At 37.0% G+C, this 20505-nt stretch overlaps 1 protein-coding gene across 5 annotated transcripts in view; it reads left to right on the forward strand.

Moving 5' to 3' along the window:
• Window positions 1-20505, forward strand: part of atxn1a (ataxin 1a) — an 86280-nt gene that overhangs the window by 54279 nt on the left and 11496 nt on the right. For 2 of the 5 annotated variants that reach the window (XM_043218389.1, XM_043218391.1), the window contains one exon: window positions 230-330. The exons of 1 other annotated variant lie outside the window; for it this stretch is intronic. The gene's annotated coding sequence lies outside the window, so the exon portion shown is untranslated. Of the gene's footprint in view, window positions 1-14; window positions 132-229; window positions 331-17320; window positions 17600-20505 lie in introns of those variants that run through there. 2 more of the 5 variants (XM_043218392.1, XM_043218393.1) reach the window with 2 other exon arrangements.

Genomic DNA, 20505 nt, shown 5'->3' on the forward strand with positions numbered 1-20505 from the left:
AGCTGCAAGATGACAGAGTCGCCGTAGTATGAGTGTGACTATTAGAGTAAATGCACCTGAGTGCATCTGTGTGTGGATCATGTTCGCTCGGTGCTTAGTTCACGGGCTCGGGACAGGACGGGAATTCAAGGGTAGGAAGGTGTCCTGTTTGTGACCGTGCTGGCTCCTGGCTCTGGATTATAGAGTAATATATGTGTGTTTGTGTGTGTGTGTGTGTGTGTGTCCACAGGCTGTGCTGGAGGCCTGCGCTGAAACTATAAGTCGCGTTGGGATTGTAACGACTTCAATGGGCCGCAACACTCACTGAAACACTGGAGGCAACTGAATGAGGTATGACACACACACACACTCACACACACATATGCACGTACGCCTTTTGATAGCAGTGACCTTTAATTCTACATTTTACTACTCCAGTCGAGGCATTATCTGGAGCGCAATTGTAAAAATAACTCTTGCTTAAGCTCTGTCCTACTCACCCGTCAAATCAGGCCCTGATTGGTGGAGCAATAATACAGGTCTGCCTAGCAACAGGGCTGTTTACCAAACAACACAGCTGGGGCTGAAAGCAGCGCTTTCACGTAAAACACCTCCAGGAAAAAGCTAGCTAACGCAAGTCACTTGGGACAACACTGCTTTAATGATTCATGCTTGAAGCACGGTCGGTCGCAGGCGTACTGTAACATGCAGGTTTACTGTAGCATGCTCGCACACTGTCGCGTGCATGTGCAGCGGGTTCGTACGCGGCGGTTAAGAGTCTTATTAGCAAGTAATACACGTGTTCTTGAGAGATATGTGTGTATGTGAACAGCCTCATATTCTCGAGAGTGTATGCATAGTATACTCTAGTTTAAGTGCATTACATTAAGTGCATTTATGTGCATGAAAGTCTTTTTTTTTTCTTATTTGTGAATAAATCGTTAAAGTGCCCCCTGCTGGTGTAATATACATTATGGCGCAAAGATTTATATTTTTAAGATTGGTTATTTTTATTTTAAAATAATAGTGCTATAGATAGATAGATTACTTTAAAATATTTCATTTTACTTAAAGTATTATAATTATTGAAAGATTAAAGAAAAATGTAAATGTAAAATCCAGACATTATATATTAATGCATTATTTATCAAATAAATGTAGAATTTTAATTATTATTTTTTTATTGTTTTGTTTTGGAAAAATGGAGAGAAAATGTAAATATGAAATGCATGTATCTGCTAAAAGTATATATTAATACATTATTTAAAAATACACATCGAATTGTCATTATTTTAAATATATATTATTTATAAATTTTACATTTGTTATTATTTTGAGTTTAAAAAGTGGAGGGACCGTCTATGGAGAAAGATCGTCTGGATACAATTCTAGGGTCATCAGGTTTTACAAAATCTTAAAAAAGTTAAAAGATACAAATTCATTTTTTCAGTTTGGTTTTTTTCACTCGAACCGATGTGCTTATAATAGAATTTCTAAAAAGATGTGTTAAATTAGCCTATTAATCGTTAACATGGCTGATGGTGGATATTGAAACTGACCCAAGGGCAATTACCAAAATGTATCAGCAATACTTGCCGTTATAATCTCAAATTGGCCAAATATGAAGCGATTAATTAGCCTAGCCAATATATCAGAGCGTGACTCAAAAACTCGGGGAACAAGAGACAAATTGTCACACAGACAGCTCTAGCTTGCGGGTAGGTCTGTGAAAGGCTTGATATGAGCTCATTTTGAGGGTAATTAATGGAGACATATCAAAATGAGTACTTCATGAGCTCATGCTCTCTTTCCTGTCTGTTTTTCCTCTAGGTCTCACTCACTCTGTTTTTCATTTCTGACAGCTCTACTATCCCAGTAGCTCCTCTAACCAATCATGGGCTTTTAGAGTAAAAGCTCTCCTCCAGTTAAAGGTCACTGGACTCTTAGCGCGAGTAGTGAAGCATAGCAATTCATCACACTTGTGCTACTGTGCTTCCTAATGCGTTCTGAATGTCCTAATCTTCTGTTAAGTGTTAATATGGCAAAGGTGGGGTTCGGTGATGTGTTTTTCCTGTTAGTTCTCAAAAGCCTCTTTAAAAAAAAAAAAGAAGAGCCTAAATGGATGACAAATTGAAGTTGTGAGTGCATTGGAATGCATCAGAGTCCATTTAGATAGTGTTATGTCATTATAAAAATCTGGAGGATCTGCGAGATCAAAGCACGATGTGCTTATGAAAACATTAAAGGCATAGTCGATGCTGTCATGATTTACTGATCTTAATGTCATTGCAAACCTGTATGTATTTCTTCTCTTTGGACCCAATTGACTTTCTTTGAAATTTTTCTCTAAATATATTCTTTTATGTTTCACACTAGAAGGTCAGTCATGCAATTTAGGAGGGTGAATAAATGAATATTCAGTAAAATGTCATTTTAAGCTAGACGTCTATGTTCTTCGTATCCATGAACTCTTAAAGTATCGGTTCCACATGTGACCCTGGTCCACAAAACCAGCCATATGGGTCAAATTATCGAAACTGGCATTTATACATCATCTGAAAGCCGATGTTTGGTTTCCATTGGTGTACGCTTTGTTAGGATAAACAAAAATCTAAATCACCTTTTAAGTTGTCCAAACGAAGTTCTTAGCAATTTTTTTATATATATTTACAGTTAGAAGTTTAAATATCTTCATGAAACTTTACTTAGTATCCTGATGATTTTTGGCATAAAAAATAAAGTATATATAGTGTATTGTTTGCTATTACTACAAATATACCCATGCTACTTATAACTGGTTTTGTGGTCCAGGGCCACTAATGAGGATCCATATGCCACAGAAAAACAAGTCTTGGTTCTCCAAAAAATCTTTCAGTGAACAGAAAATAAATAAATAAATAAATAGTGTAAGAACACTGCTATTTGAAAATGAAGAACGCTTTGTCCTTTGGAAAAGTTCCTGGTGTTAAAGGGTCTTCATTGAACCACCAATGCCAATAAAGAACCTTTAAGAATATAATTCAAGTCATTTTTTGTCAGGAGTGTGTCTTGCACACATGACTCTTTTGAAGTTCTGGTGCTGCAGAACCCAGCCTTGTGTTTGCCTAGTGTGTGTGTGTGTGTGTGTGTGTGTGTGTGTGTGTGTGTGTGTGTGTGTGTGTGAGATTTTGGTGAGTGTGCGAGGACAGCAGTGCTATTCTTGGCAGTTGGGGGAAGTCTTGGCTCCCGGGCGCATGGGAAAAGTGTTCTTGGCAGGAGTAGCAGTGGCATTCCATTGTGCCTGAGTCCCTCTCCCCCTCAGCACTTAAAACTGTGTCCTTTCACACCGTGATCTCAGCGGAGTGCTTTCTAGAAAGAGGGAGAATAAATAAATTACTAGCATAAACACCAAAGCACCTTGGAATCCGAGCGTTCACACAGACGCACCCATTCGCACCTGTCCGCGCACTTTTCTCCTTTTAATTTCTAACGTTCACACGCAGACTCGTGTCATTCTTCCATTTCCCATCTTCTGCTATTGAACGGATTTGAATGGCAGCTTCAGAATAACACGAAGCACATTCACCGCTGTCATAAAGCAGCGTCTCTGAGCGCTCTGGCCCCTCATTCGCCGGAGCCGCTAGGAAGCCAAAGGTTCTGGAACATCGAAAGAAGGTCAGAGCAATAAACACTCAGCTCTCCGACGTGCTGTGATGTTGATCCCCCAGAAATCGATTCCAAATGTATTTGACCTTTGACCTAGGGGCGGGAATCAGCAGGGATCGGGCGATTTAAAATTAAGGAATGTTGCAATAGTGATCGACTGTTTTACGTAATATGGTGGTGTGGCAGTTTTCTAAATGGCTTATACCACGAAATATCCTTAATTCTTTTTGACTGCAGAGTGTGTTTTGCTGGCGTGGTTCATTTAGTCAAGGTCATATTCTGTACTTCAAACTGGTTTAGGGGATGTTTTTTTATGCTTGTTCATTTTTATCAGCTGCCATGTGAATCAGACTGAGCTGCATCTGCTGCACGTGTTTGTCAGGATCTGTGATATACTCCATCTTGCTACCTTGTCCATATTTTCTTTCATTGTTTGCAGAAATCATCTAAATCCATAAAGATTCATAGCAGCTGAATCATCCAGCCTAAAAACATTTATTTCACATTCGCTTTACCACTTTTTTTTTTAATGTGTTTTGAGTTTAAGGATGTTGTCGTATTTTATTTCTAATATTAAATTAGCGATATGCAATATACCATCAATTACCATATGAGTTATCAGTTGTCAGTTTTATTTGTATTACCCATATTAGATACTCATTCCCTCTATTTTTACAGTTACACTATTTTGACTGTCAACTAACTTAAAGTAAATCCTAAACCTTTAAAAACACCAATTTATTGCGATAAAGGTTAATTAGTGCTGTCAAATGATTGATCATGATTAATCGCGTAGTTTACATAATATATGTGCGCTTGCCTAGTATATTTATTATACACGCACATGCATGTATATATTTAGAAAATATTTGCATGAGTTTATGTATATTTATATAATTTTTATTATTTAGAAATATATTCAACATATATTTTTCTTAAATATATACACGCCTGTGTGTGTATTTATATATACATAATAAATATACACTATACACAAATACATTATGTAAAAAAACTTAGATTTTGAATGAATCATAATGAATCATTTGACAGCACTAATGTAAATAAATATAAATGTTATTTTAATATTTTTGTATTGCAACCTCGTGATTCCTTATTTCTCTCTTAAAGGTACTGTTTGTAGTTTTGACGGTTACTTTTTATTTATTATTTTAATTAGTTATTACCTATCCAAGGAGCTGTCCTTACATGGTTGGAAATAACTGCCCGAGTCTTTTTATGAATATGACTGTTGAGTAAACTAACTTTAGTCTTACTATTCTCAACAACGCACTAGCGCTCGCCCTAATAATACATTCATTCCTCATACACACACATCGACAAGTTTACTCTTTATCCAAACAACCTGTTACACTGAATGGCTTTTAGGGACTTAGGAGCACACGTGTTTGCTTTTGCTTTTCTAATCACCGAAGTAGTATATTTAAGCTGCGTCTGAAACCAAACAACTGTTTTCTTATTCTCAGGTGGCAGAGGTCTTATGTCTGACACGCTGGGTCAGGAGGTCAGACCGTTACTGCCGAAAATCCAGACATCGGTTGCGAACAGTGTGAATTTAGTGCTTCACAAATAGTTTTTACAGGTATTAACATTCCATCACGCTAGACATAATTGCTGATGTTATCTTCAAACTCTTTAGTTACATGTTACCAGCCCGGATGATTTCTGACTCGTTCTTGGAAACCAATTATATGTTATATTATACCTCCAAACAAGCTCCGGCAGGCCAGGGATTTGGTGGCGTGTGTGAAAGGCGACCCTCTGACCCCGCGCCGCTGTGCACGAGCGCTGAGGTCAGAGGTAAAGAGCTCGGCGCTGAAGACTCGTAAGTCACACCTCGTGTCGTTTTACGTGAATTACACGACGAACGCGGATGACTTTTTCAGCATGCAGGTTGATAGAGGTTATTTTTCGTATCTCGTCCTTTGAAAGCAGGGTCAAGGAGAAGGAGAGCCGAGCAATCGGTGTGAAGTAATGTTCTGAGAAGTGTTTCTGCTGTAAGCCTCCAGCCGTCCTCGATGCATTGAGTTTATGTGTTGACATTTGCTGGAGTTTTGTCCTCCTGATTACTCACAGTAATTAATCATCAATATCCTGCTTTGCAACCCACATCGCAGAGCATGTTTAAGCAACAGAAAAGGTCAAAATACAGTGTAAAATGACTTTGGTGGTGCTTACGGAAAACCATGAAATGGTTTTTATGAACTTGTGTTTATTTGTTCCTCTCAAACATAGAGTTAAAGCACCGTCAGGGGATGTTTATTGCTGCTGTATCTATCCCTGTAGTTTCTCGTTTGCAGCAGGTCGCGTGATTCTCATGCTCTCGGGTTTCGTGCTGTTTTCGGTGGAGGTGGTCTGTGTGGGGAGCTGGCCTGTCACACTCATTTCTCACCCTCTATTTATTACCTTGGCGTTATCTAAATGTTTAATTTGTCATGAATGAATGATCACAGGGCCGCTAAAGAGAGCGCTAGCAGGATATCATCACAACATGCTGCGATTTAGACCTGACCAATGATGTGCCTCCTGTGATTTTACTGGATTTTATTTATTTATTTATCATTATTTTTAATGCGGTACCAAAAAAAAAAACATAGTACAGTGAAATACCAGATGTATTTTAGCCATACCTCTGTTTTGTTTTTTTTTCTTTTCTTTTATTTTAATCATTTGTTTTGTTTTGCATGATAACATTTTTTTCAGGTTCACATTAATTTTTTAAACATGCTGTTGTTAAAAGTCTTTGTTTATAGTATATTAACTGTTAATTATTAAATGTTAATTCATACAGTTTGAAATATTACATTTGATTACCAGGCTATATGTAGAAACAAACATAAGCAGTATTTAAAAATGTATGTTTTTATTGAAAAATGAATGAAAAATATTACAAAAATGTTAAACTACTGTAAGAGGCATTCAGTTTAAAGAAAAATACCTTAATCACAAGCAATTTTTTTTTTCTTTTTTTTTTTTTTTTTGCTAAAATAACTATAATAATTTTTATGACTCTTTTGGGTTTTATTTTCTTCCCAAATGCTAAGTAGCAACAAACACCAACACAGCATTTTCCTGACAGCCTGTTTGTCGCTATGCACTGTGAAATTGTCCTGAAACATAAGTTCAGTCCGTACAATGACAAAAGGTCGAATTTCATTTACAGTAACCATTTAATCACTTCAGTGCTGCAGAATGTAGCTAATAATAGTCTATTTATAGTTTTAGTAAATAGTTTATTTACTAAAAGGACAAAAATGCTGATTTAAAAAAAACATCTTTTAGTTGAAAATGTGTGTGTGTGTGTGTGTGTGTGTGTGTGTGTGTATATATATATATATATATATATATACACACACACACACACACACACACACACACACACAGAAATGACTCAAAAGTATGGTTTTAACCTCATTCATTTTCATATGTCACTTGGGTTCAATCTGTTATGTTACGTAACGTAGTGACATTAATACATTAGCATGACACATCTTAGCATTTCCAATACATTTTTGTGTCCCAGACCTACTGTGTACAGGACATTCGCCAATCTGTGCTGTGTGGGCAGACGTGAGTATTGTTATGGATCACAGCAGTGTCCTCAAAGCAACCCTTCAGTCTGTCTTAGTTTGGCCGGCACCACTGAGCCACGGCAGAGCCAAACAAGGCCACACCAAACACAATTGCACGTCGTCCCATTTTGCCTCAATTCAAAAAGCCTCCATCCTGAGTCCTGCGGGCCTGCTCTCACAGTGTGTGAATAGCTTTGAACGGGGCCTCACGCTGTGCTTTGGTGCAGATTGTGCGTGTGTTCACTGGAGGTCCACTTTTATGTCCCGTCCTTGCAGGTTCTGCGTGATGCCGCTGTAAGTTTGTATGCAGGGGGCGGTCTTCACAGCAGTATGGTCGTGATAATGGCCTGTAGCTCTGAGGTTTGTGTCGCTGTGTGGCTGCGTGTGACATGCTGGTAGATTTATGGTGGTCTTTTGTGCTAAAGGACGTGGATAGATGTCCACTGAAGCAGGCAGCAGTGTGTAAATTTCCAGTTCATGGACATACTGTTTTTTAAATTGTCTGGTTAAATACGATTTATTATTATTATTATTATTATTATTATTATATACGTTATATACTGTTTTTGACAGTCTGAGACCACTCATTTGTATTTGTAACTTTTTTTAATTATTTAGTTATTTTACAATTTAAATGGCTAATTTAATAATTTTTAACACATTACAATTTTTTGTTACTAAAATGGTATTTAGTAATTTTATAAATTAATAGGAGCTTATATGCTTACCTAAAGCTGTGCTTTTTAATAAGAACATTTTAAGTCTAATTAACAATTTTTCATTTCCATTTTATTCTAAAAATATATATTTTATGATTAACGTTTATTCCTAAATTTGTATCCTGCTCGTAATTCCTAGTGAGGAACTTAATACACCTAATAATAGCCATAAATGTAGCTGTTTTTTAGTATTCAGAATATATTATCTAACTATTTATAATATATAAACCATAATACACAATATAAAACCATAATATCTAACAATTTATCTGAAAAAAAAAAGTATAAAAAAGGAAAAAATAAATAACCATTATTCATTAATAACAAATCGTGTTTTTTTTTTTAAATTTATTTCTGCATATATATGTGAGTGTGTGTATTCTGAATATAAAATATATTAAAAGAAACCTGATACACCTAAGAATAGCCATAAATTTAGCTGTTTTAATATTCAGAAAGTACAATAATAGCTAACAATTTATCAAAAAAAAAAATGGACTGAATTTTTTTTGTATATATATGTGTGTTTGTGTGTGTGTGTGTGTGTGTGTGTGTGTGTGTGTGTGTGTGTGTGTGTTATAAATCTAAAATAGATAAATATAAATAAAATGATTGTGATTATGTAACAGAGTGTATTTTGTTTGTTCTAGTTTGTGACCAATTCAAGTTTCCCACTCTGTGTTTTGAGTGAGTGTGTGTGTGTGTGTGTGTGTGTGTGTGTGTTGTTCTGCCTCTCATTTATCACAAGAGTGTGTCTCTATTTGTCAGTCCGTCAGTGTGTTCTGTGTTCTGCGAGAGCGTGTGTACACACTCCTGTGGGATTATCGAGTAATAGAGGGGCTTAGCAGTGCTTTGCCTCAGCGTAATCCGTCACACACACACACACACACTGATACACACTCCACATAGTGGCGGATTTAGGGTGGCTTGTGAATGGAGGGGAAGGTGAGAAGGACAGCGGACAGGACACAGAGGCACCGTCGACCGTGTGAGCTAAGGACAAAACAAACACGTGAAATGGTTTTCAGCTCGTAAACAGACTCCAGCACACGTCTGTAATTATGTGCATCTAATCTGCACTTATTTAATCGCAATTGAAGCTGTGTCTGTGTGGAGCTGTCTCTGAGGAGAGACGAGAGCTATTCATTTCTATGACTCAGATTTAGAGGTCATTCAGTGCTAGTATTAGTTCAGGCACAAAGCAGCATAGCAATATCACCTCCGTTTATACCGTCATGATAGATGTCATGCAAACATCTAGCAGCCCGTTGCAATTTTATATAGGAGTGCTACTGCATGGTCCTTATTAATCTACTACTCCGTGTGTTTCTAAACCTCCCTTTATTCATTAATTAGTTATTTTCTACATAAATATTTATCATTTTACCTTTTATATTTGTTGGCGTATATATTTATTTTATAAAATTATACATATTTTTAAATAAATGAATAATAAAGTCTTTTTTTTATCACTTTCACCCACAAATCAAAACGTCGAGCTCCATTAATGGCACTGGGTGGGGGTTAGTTTATAGTAATTGTAATTAGCTTTATATAAACACAGTATTAATTTCTGGTTTGTAGTCGTTAAGCTAGGTAATCGTATGTGAGTATTTTTGTTCAGTGACTGGGTCGGCCTCTTAGACCTCCCTCACTTTCATTTATAGTTACACCCTCAGACTTGGCTCTGAGAGAGAATGAACGGAGCCAGGACTGAGTTTCTGATCATCTACGGTTTCATTCCAGCTCTGTCTTCTTTCCCCTCTCTCTCTCTCTCTCTCTCTCTCTCTCTCTCTCTCTCTTTTTGCCTCCCACGATATTACACTTATCAGAAAAAGAGAGAATTAGGCCTCTCTGTGGTGGACAGAGTATTCAGGTACAGTACATAAAACACTAAAAGGTTGGGCAACATACAGAGAATTTATTTAAAATAAAATTCTGTCATTTAAATGTACTACTTTATGAAAATCATGATTAAATGCATGATATATTTTGACAAATTATAGTCAAATGTTCCGTGATTTTTTTTTCTCACGTTTTTGTGTAATTTAATATAAATATTTTTGTCAAATTAAATTAAAATTTAAATATGTAAATATATTTTAGAAATAAATGCAGCTGTAGACATTTAAATATTCATTGTTATAAAGTATAATTAATTCATTTATTTTTATAGCTTTTTGCAGTACAGTAAAGAATAATACTATTGTAAAATAGTATTTCAGTTCAAAATAACCTTTTTATATTTTAGTATATTTTAAAATGTAATTTCCATTAGCATTACTTCAGCCTTTAGCATCACATGATTTTTCAGAAATCAATCTAATATGCTAAAGCTCATTTCTTCTTATTGCTAATGTTGAAACAGGTGTGCTGCTGTAATTTAATGTTGTCGGGAATGTCCCATATTATGTGTTTGATGTGGGAAATTTGTACAGTTCAAATACAAAAACGTATTATTAAAAACAACGCTGCGTGAATTTATTAGAATTTCATGATTGCGACATTACTTCCTTAAATTCAGTTTCGCCGCTGCCATTCAAATTCAGCCGCTGAATTGCAGATGAAAAGGCATTCTCCATTTAATAGAGCGCAATTCACACTCAGACTAAGAGCTGACTGCTGCTTTTCTGACTGGTGTGAGCTCAGCGTTCGACCATTGCATTCTGCTGCAGGCGCTTTGGGTAAAAAAGCACATAAAGTTAATCTGCAGTCATTCCTCTCTCCTCAGGGCTCAGTATGGGGTTAATGCTCCACTCTGTAGTGCTGCTGGGCATGCTGGGTATGACTGTGGCACTGCTCTCTCTGTGCCAATCTGTCTATTCACCCAGCTAATGAGTCATTGTTGGGTTGTTAGTGCTTAGAGGCAGATGACGGTGATACAAGCAAGGGAGAATGTTCCGCATGATTACAGAAGTGATGGAGAGATGGAGATACTGGATTAAAGGAACAGTTCACCTGGGGACTGAGATACTAAAAGTAGCATAAAACTATTGTCAATTCATTTGCGATACCGTTATGTTGTATTTTTGTTTAACACATCGACATATGCTTTCATTATACTACTGGACAAATGTTTGGAATGAAGCCCTTAGGCTCACTTAGGCTGTATTCATTTAGTTCAAAATGCAGTAAAAAAAAGTCGAATGTTGTTTTAATTTGAAATAACTGTTTTTTATTTTAATATGTTTTAAAAAAAATGTATTCCTGTGATGCAAAGTTGGATTTTTTTGCATCATTACTCCAGTCTTCAGTGTCACATGATCCTTCAGAAATCACGCCGATTTGAGACATTGTTATTATTGGAAACCATGGAAACCATGTTACACTACCATTAAACATTACAAAAAATCTGGTAAAATTAGGTAAGGTTAAAAAAAAAAAGAGAAAATAAACAAAAAGAAAAGAAAATGAATACTTTTGTTTTGCCATGAATAATAAAAAGTGAGTATATGCGTATAAATGCATTTATGATGTCAAAAAAGATTTTTACTTCAAATAAATACTGTGCTTTTGAACATTTAATTCATCAAAAATCCTAAAAAAAGCCATGGCTTCCACTAAAAAAGGTTAAGTGATCTCAGTAAGAACCATTATTAATAATTGAGCAGCAAATCGGCATCATTTCTGAAGGATCATGTATCACTGAAGATGGAAGTAATGATGCTGAAAATTCAGATTTGCTTCACAGAAATAAATTATATTTTAAAATATATTAAACTAACCTATTGTTATTTTAAAATTTCACAATATCACTTTCTTTATTATTTTATTAGTTGTACCATAACAACAGTAACATTTCAGAAACTAAAATAAATAAATGATTAAATGCAGAATATTCCAAACCTTGTAGCGTTCATGTAAAAAGCCAAGTATATTCCGTTCTGTTCAGTTCTCTCGTTTTGAACAACAAGAGTGCGAATGTCAGAATGCAATTTTTTATTCTCTTTTTTTTTTATTAAACTATGCCTTCGAAAGCAATGTACTGTATGTGGTGTCAGTGCTGCCGCTTGTTGTGCAGGAGACCTCTTTGATGCACGTATGTATGCGTGGGTGCACACAAGTGCGTAATGCGTATGTATGGAGCCTTTCATGTGTCTCCTTGGCGACACGTCTCTGGAGTTGATCCCTCGCTTCACAGCGACGGCAGCAGCGAGAGGGAAGCCACAGCTGAACTGCAGACAGTCGGAGGGAGTCACATCCATTCTCTCTCGTGCAGGTGCCATCAAAGACTCGCTGCTATTCAGGTCTCAAAACGCATATCGGCCCCCGAAACCATTCAGCGTGCATAAAAAAAAAGGCCACATCTGGCCGTGAGAGGGTGGTTGCATTCCACTGAATGGCGCTGAGCTTTCATCTGAACTTTCATCTGAGCGCTTCTTCAATCGCTCCACCATTGGAGAGACACAGAAAGAAGTACTTCTTCTGCAAACCCCGGGAGTGACACCTATAGCATAGATGAATGCGTTAGATAAACAGAGCTATTTATAGAAGACCGTAGCTATACGTTTCATACATGCGTGCGCATATTGCTGTGCAAAGTGATATTTTTTTCATGTTTATTTATACATACTGTGATTAGCAGCATGTGTCAAGTATAAATCAGGGCTGTTAATTGCACTTGGATATGATTTTAACTCAGCTTTCCAAGAAATATAATAAAAGACGCAGTTTAAAATAGATGTGCCTGTGATAGTCTGGGCATCCACTATGTTAGAGTCATTAGGTCGGATGATTGCAAGACCAGATGCACCCTGGGATGCAAACTCAGTTGCCTTCATCAAGCTTTTTACACCTGAAGTTATTAAAAGTACGCTATAGGATTAAAGTATATTATATTAAATATATTATATGTACATTTTCGTAAACACAGCTATAAAAACAAAATAATAAAGCATTTAAAATGACAAAAACTTATGAACACTTTTGTTTATCAGTGTTGATGAAAACAATTAGACAAATAGAAATTTGAAATGAACGTCATTTATTTGACATAAGTATTTGAAATTGTTTAATACATTTTAATTAGTAAAAATCTCACTGAACAGTATTTTGTTCGATTATATGTACACTTTCGTAAACACAGCAAAACAGTAAAATTGTAAAATAGTAAAGCATTTAAAATGACAAAAACACCGTTTACAAAGTCTGCAGAAACGGAGCAAAAACAGCAAAATTGTGAAATAATAAAACGTTTAAATATTCTGTAATAATTATTAACACTGTTACCAATTCTGATGAGCATAAATAGAGGAACAGAAAGTTTAAATGAACACAGTTTATTTGACTTATGTATTTTAAATGAATTTAGTCATTAGTTTTTTCATTAGTAAATGTTTCTTCAAAAATCTTACTGACCCCAAACTATATTATATTATATTATTGGTGATGAAGTTTTGCTGTCATCCACAGTCAAGCCTAGCATAGACGCTGTGGTATTATGGGCATTTCCATAGAAACAAATAATTTCTGGGTATTTGAAGAGCTTTGAGTAGAATCAATTGCCATCTCATAATTATAATAATTCAGGAATGGCATGAACGCAGCTTTAGTCCAGGTTTCGACATCTCACACTGAACTTTGTACTGAACTGGGGTTATCTTTTTCATTTCATGGACAAGTATTTCATGCTCTGGTTGTCTTATTAGCAGTACCTTTTCGTTCGGTTTCGGTCCAGTATGGTGTTTTTCAGCACTCATGTTCTAATTTACTTTCCTCAGATGCCAAAACTGGGAAAAAAAAACTGGAAGCGAGTACCTCTGTACGAAGCTCATGTATAATTAACAAGACAGGCACTGCTTAGTTTATGATTGGTTGTCATTTGCTAAACATTTCAGTTTGAGAGTCTTTCTTTAAATAATGCTGCCATTTAACACAGTTCAGGACTCGTACGAAAGCATCCCGAGAGGCATTAAAGCTCTTCTGAATGCAAATAGGAATCTGATATCTTTATACTGTCAAGTCTTTCTCTTATTTAATGACTGCACTCTGCGGAGAGAAGAAGATGATGTTCTCTGCTGTCGAGAGCAGATTCATCTCCTGTGAAGAATGAATTAAGGGAATATTTTGTTATCAGGTAGTTAGCAGATGCAGATTTCCAGAGCGAGAGATTTTAATCTGCCGTTTCTGTTTGAAATCGTCACCGTTTCTTTTATCTTTTCTGCTTCTGTCTGTTGTCATAATCTCGGTCTGCATCTCTTTGTTTCTCTCTTCTCCCCATCCATTTATCGATCTCTCAGGTGACTGCATGTGCTTCAGAGTAAACACACAAAAACTAATTGAATTACCCTAAAGGCCCAGAAATGGAGAGCGTAGCTAATTCGTTACCACAGCAACAGACAAACCTTCCCGTGCCGCTAGTTTTGTTGACTGCGGTTCTGTAAACAGCACGCGCTCCCTCACCTAACAAGGGAACTCCTTGCGTGCCCGTCATGAGCTGCACTTCAGATTGACTCGCATTAATGACCAAACCCTGAGCTCAAAGCACTGACAACCTCTGACTGCCTCATACTTTCCATAACACGGCCCATAGGGACGCGTTCAGCCGGGCGTTAAATTGACTCATCGGCAGGCCCACATGGAGCCTGTGCACGCAGAAAGCCTCATTCACAAAGTTCAGCACACGCTTTTTTGTATTTTCATTCTACACCTGTATGCCGTATTTAGATATAGATATATATAGAGAGTGTATATATATATATATAGAGAGAGAGAGAGTGTGTGTATGTATGTATATATATATATATAGAGAGAGAGAGAGAATATTCTTCATTTGCAGAAACAGAAAACTCATTTTTAACAGTTCTCAAATGTTTTTTAAATTGCATTCACGTTGTTGTTAAGCTATTTTGACTAGGTTAAAAAATAACACAAAAATGAAAAAGCAGATGACTAACACAGTAAAACCCAAAAACGATAGTGTACTAAAAACATGATTTTTTTTTATCTGTATAACTCTTCATACATGCATATAACAGCGGAAGATGCGGTGGGGGGGTCTTGGGAGCTGGTCTGTGGGAAGAAGAAGCTGTTCCTAGGCCTGCATGTTCTAGTGTCTGGTGTTCTGAGTCACTGGCCAGACGGCAACAGTTCAAGCAGGTTGTAGCCAGGGTGAGTCAGTCTGTGATGTTTTTACCTGCCCTCTTATTCAGTGTAAGGGTACAGGTCCTGGAGGCTGGGCAGGGGGCACCAGAAGTCCTCTCTGCAGTCTGGACTGTCAATTATAGCCTGCTGATGTCTGTTTTGGTAACTGAACCAACCCAGACAGTTACAGATGAACGCACGACAGCCGAGCAGAATTGTGTCAGCAGGTTGAACTTCCTCAGCTGGCGTTTCTCTTGTGAAAAAGGCCTAGCAGAGGTTGTACTTCCTTACACACATTTTAAACCCATTTTACTGAATTGAAATTTATTCCACAGCTGTCTGCAGGATTTCCACTACAGTCATTTTGCACATTTTAGAAAAAGTCGTCTGGTTTCAACTAGGCCTCTTCACGGGATTAGAGAATATTAGCTAAGCTGTACTTTGGTTGAGATTTCATTTTTAGTGTAGAGTAAACAAAATTAAACTTAAGTTTCTTATATATTTTTTAAATAAATATATATATATATATATATATATATATATATATATATATATATATATATATATATATATATATAATGTATGTGAGATATTGAATATGGTCATGCAAAATGTGCTAATAAACAGCCAATATGTTGATAGCAGGCATGCTAATAAGAAACTAGTTAATAGTGAGAATTGCTCCCTACACTGAAGTGTTACCTTATTAACTGTAATAACCCTTTTTTTGTGGGAGACATTTCTGTTGTCCAATCTCCCTGCACCATACTCACCACCACTGAGCAGAATATATATTTATCAAAACTGCATAGCTAACTAGGTCAGCTAAACAAACTCTCTAGCCTTCAGCTACGAATTTGAGACGTTGTTGTCTCTAGCACCACCTGCTGATGAATTCACCGAACTGTATAGCATAGGTTCTCACTAGTAGTTTATGTGCCACTTGAGTTTTAAATACCTAGAGATTCAGAGGCCTCCGATTAGATGAGATGTTGTTGTACAGGATTAGCATCACAATGTCCTTCTGCTTTCAGTGAGCTCACCTGAAATGAGCTTCTAATCCTGACTCTCATGGACGTGTGTGTGGGTATGTGTTTGTGTGTGCTCTTCTGCTCAGATCATTAGGGCTCTTTGCGAGTGCATGTATAAGGGAGAGGGCATTTTTAGTAGTTTGTCTATAGGCCTACTGTATTTCTTCAGATACAAAGCCCTTTTGACTCTTTTCGCTGGCTTATTTCATTTGAAATAAGTAAAAATGTATTGTGTTTGACATCATTCTGTGACAAAAATGAATGGTAGGAAATTATATTTGAGTGATTTGTGCAGTTTTTTTTGTCTTGCTAATGCTAATTTTATAGTATAGTAGTAGTAGTAGTAGTAGTAGTAGTAGCATATTAGTATATTATTGTTTATATCCTAACAGTTTAAATCACACACATTTGTTAATGTCTTGAATGATAATTAGAAATTATGCATAATGTTTAGTACATGGATGATCATGACATTAACAAGAAGAAATGTTTTCTGAGCACCAAATCAGCATATTAGACTTAACATTTTCTTAATCATGTGACACTGAAGATTCTACTTTGCACCATAGAAATATATTCCATTTTAAAATATTTTCAATTAGAAAACGGCTGTTGTGAACTGCAATAATGCTATATATAATACTGTATTAATGATCAAAAAACACAGCCGAAATGTTCATATTTCTTCAGATTGTGGTACATTTCTAATAGTTATTAGTGTAATCATTTTTTGGGATGAATTCAGCCATAAAGAACAATACTATAGCTACATAATAGTTTTCTTTGACACTTTTAATGTGATCTTCACTTAACAAAAACCTCCCAGTATTAAAAACAATCAAACACCCAGGGACACAAAAGTGCCTGTAGTTGTAGAAACGGCACTCCATCTCTTCATCGCTCTCTGGTTTAATCTCCGTCTCTCTCTCTCTCTTTACGACCCTCCTCCCTCTCTCGATTTCCCTCGTACTCCCATCTCCCTCCTCTGTCTTTCTGTATATCCCTCCCTCTCTCCCCGATCTCCTCCCTCACCCTGTCTCCCTTTCATTCTTTCGCTCTCTCTCTCTCTCTCTCTCTCTCTCTCTCTCTCTGTCTTTCTTTAGCAGTGTAGTCTGGGCTCGCCGCCAGCTGGCTTGTGTCTTTTTTGAATGAATACCTGATGAAGTTGGTGGTGCGCAGTGAGGTGAGGTGTGGGAGGAGCTGAGCGAGCGAGCGAGGGAGGGAGGAGAGAGAGAGAGAGAGAGAGAGAGAGAGGGAGGGAGGGGAGAGCTGGTGGCCCGGAGAGGCCTTGCATAACGCACGTTTGAGTGCTGCAGGCAGGGCTCAGAGCTCACACACTCGGGGCCCGGCGGGGCAGGGGGGCAGTGCCTGACCACAGCCATGACTTCAGCAGGAAGGGCCTCCGTAGACGCCGACGACACCGCTGTACCTCCGTGAGGTGTCGGAGTGGGAGGAGAGCGAGAGGGGGCACGCTCCGTGTTTGTTTGACTCCTGTGGGAATAAGAGAAAGATTGAGAGAGTGACTCAAATGGCCTCTCTGAACACTAAGGTAAGCTTTATCACAAGTGTGTATGTTAGAGAGTGTGCATGTCCCTGGTATAGTCAGCACGTTTCCCAACAGCATCCAAAGGGTATTTCAGCAGCTTTCGGGAGGTGTTCGAATTAGTTTTTGCTTTGTTAAACTTGTGCCATATGAAAATAATCAGCAGTAGACACGATAGTACCTATTTAAAGCGTTTAAAGTGTGAGTATATGTGCATATTGCTTCACACCAAAACTGCAATGCAAGTTTTAATTTGTGTTAATGAAGACTTGATCGAACTGTGAAGGTTTGTAAGATATGGTTGGGAGACGCTATTTAGTTTCTCTCTTTCTCTGTCTCGTCATTGCGATTCATGTTCTTTATGAGTATATCTGGGCTTGAAAGTGCAAGTCATTCAGCTGCACTTCTTCGTGCAGCTACAAAGCTCTCTCTCTCCTGAGAGTGTTCTATTTCTTCTTTTCTTTCATCGTTTCTACTTTACAACCTGTCTCCGTTTCGCTCGCTCTACCCATTTCTGTGCTGTTCATTGTAGAGATCAGGCACTGGGACTGATTTTGAAGGCAGGGACAGTTAGTAAGTATCTGCCCACTTTTTAAAGGGATAGTACCTCCGAAAAGTGTGGAAGGGGCTATAGTACAGTAACGTGTCTAGTGAGGTGATTACCTTGACAGCCTGCGAAAGATGCATTCACAACTATTTGTACTAAAGGCATATTAATTTACACATTTATTTGCATATGTTTGTGTTGTCATAACTGTATATCCTTTGTTAACGAAGTACTTAGCTATATATCTATATACTTCTATAAAAGATGTATATAAATGTATTATAAAGTATATATAAAGTATTTTTTCTCATTGAGTTTTTAATATCCATATGTTGAATTACTCATTACACTGTCAGTAACTGAACATATAATGGCAGGAAATTACCATTAAAGTTCAAGTTTTCCTGTGGATGTTTTATGTAGATTATGCATTTTAATTTATTATCAAAGTCAGATTAATATCCCATGTAGTATCTCAGTTAATATGAGAAATTATATTAATAAAACCCATAATTATCCAAAAATTGTAATAGAATATTTATGTTTGATATAGTCACTACTTTTCAGTATAACATGGCCTGTACAGTATGAAAATAAATGTAATACGTTATATGTATTTCCTTCAGTTGTTTTATTTTAATTATGTCAATATTTTCCAAATCTAAAATGTTTTGCATTTTAAATCTATGTGCATTACTCGCAGAGTTTCATTCTTGTCAATAATGCTGTGGTTATATTGACATAAACCTTGTCATCCTCGCGGTCATCTCCCATTGACCCACTAATGCGACCCACAGAGCGCTATGGATGACATGTATCGGTGCGGTGCGAGTAGGGTTTTATGGAGCAAAATGCATTTGGAGAGTCCATGCTTTCCCTCATTCATGTCTGTGTTAGATTCACAGTGAATGTCTTTGATTAATGTCTCTGATTTGTCCCTGCTGTTCTCTGTGGCTCTGGGGCCCCGGGGATGTGATTCATAGTGTTGCCAGGGCTGATGGAGGACAATAAGTTTAGGTTTCAGGTCATCTGATACTGTTCCTAGTGCGCTCAGCAAGATCCCGCTGACAAGGCTTTTATACTGCCGTCTCTCTCTCTCAACTCTCACTACGCTCTTATTTTACAGCGCTGAAGCAATGGAGGTGTGTGTGTGTGTGTGTGTGTGTGTGTGTGTGTGTGTGTGTGTGTGTTGTGTGTATGTGTTAATGAGTATTTGACTGAGCCTCAGTGCTGGTCTTCTGTTGCTATGTGCTTGCCGTTTTATGTGTGTGTGTGTGTGTGTGTGTGTGTGTGTGTGTAGGTGTAGCATAGTGTTCTCACTAATGTAGGTCAGTAGATTGCTCACTCCCTCCCTGCTCTCTCTCTTTCTCTCTCTTTCTCTGTGTGTGTGTGTGAGTTGGGTTTAATCCTAAGGGATAAACAGGGAGGGCTGAGAGGACCCAACTGTGAAAGATTAGGAATTGGCTTTCCCCGGGATACCACAGCAACACACTGAGGCATGTTTGTGAGTATGTGTGTGTGTGTGTGTGTGTGAGTGTACATAAAATACCAGCCATTGGCATCAGTGTCATTAATCCTAACTGGCTCCCTGCAGTATCGACATTCATTAAAGAATGGTGTAAGCTGCAGTCAGATTTGTCGAGAAAATACTACGGCCTCTCTCTCTCTTTCTCTTTTTCTTTCTCTCTCTCTCTCTCTCTCTCTCTCTCTCATACTGTGGCTTTCTCTTTCTTCTACACTGCTGCCCTTGAAATATAGTGGCTGCATGCCTTTGCAGTATGTACTAAATAGGGATGAGTCATTGAGGTTGCTAGCGATAATCATTGTATGTCAATTTGATGGACTGAGTTGTAAATTTTCTTTTTTATATATCCCTCTGAAACATCATAACGTTGTATTGGGATTGGACTGTTTTACATCAAAAAAAATCTGTCATTTATAAATTATTTGATCTCATATTTAGTTTAAATTTTTTTGAACTGTCAGTTATTTCTTATTTGTTTTTTTAGTTCTATTTTTAGCATTTTGCCTTTATGGGATAGGATGGTGGAGATTGAAAGTGATAACAGAGGAAAAAATAAAACAGTATCAGGAATAGACCTCAAGTTGTGACTCTGCAAATAATATTTTATTTAGTTTAAAATATTAATATTTATAACTGTGTATACATTTTCTTAATTGTTGTTATAATAAATTGTTATTATAAATCTGTTTTATTTATGTATATCTGTATAATATGATTTTTTTTTTTATGAAAAAATATGAAAAAATTCTAAAGCATCTTACTAAGTCTTTTTTATCCACATTTTTTCAGTTGACTTAAATAGTCTTGCAGTGATACATTAAAAAATAAATTGGTTGATAC

Source organism: Puntigrus tetrazona, chromosome 19 (genome assembly GCF_018831695.1).
Source record: "Puntigrus tetrazona isolate hp1 chromosome 19, ASM1883169v1, whole genome shotgun sequence".
Taxonomy (NCBI): Eukaryota; Metazoa; Chordata; class Actinopteri; order Cypriniformes; family Cyprinidae; genus Puntigrus; species Puntigrus tetrazona.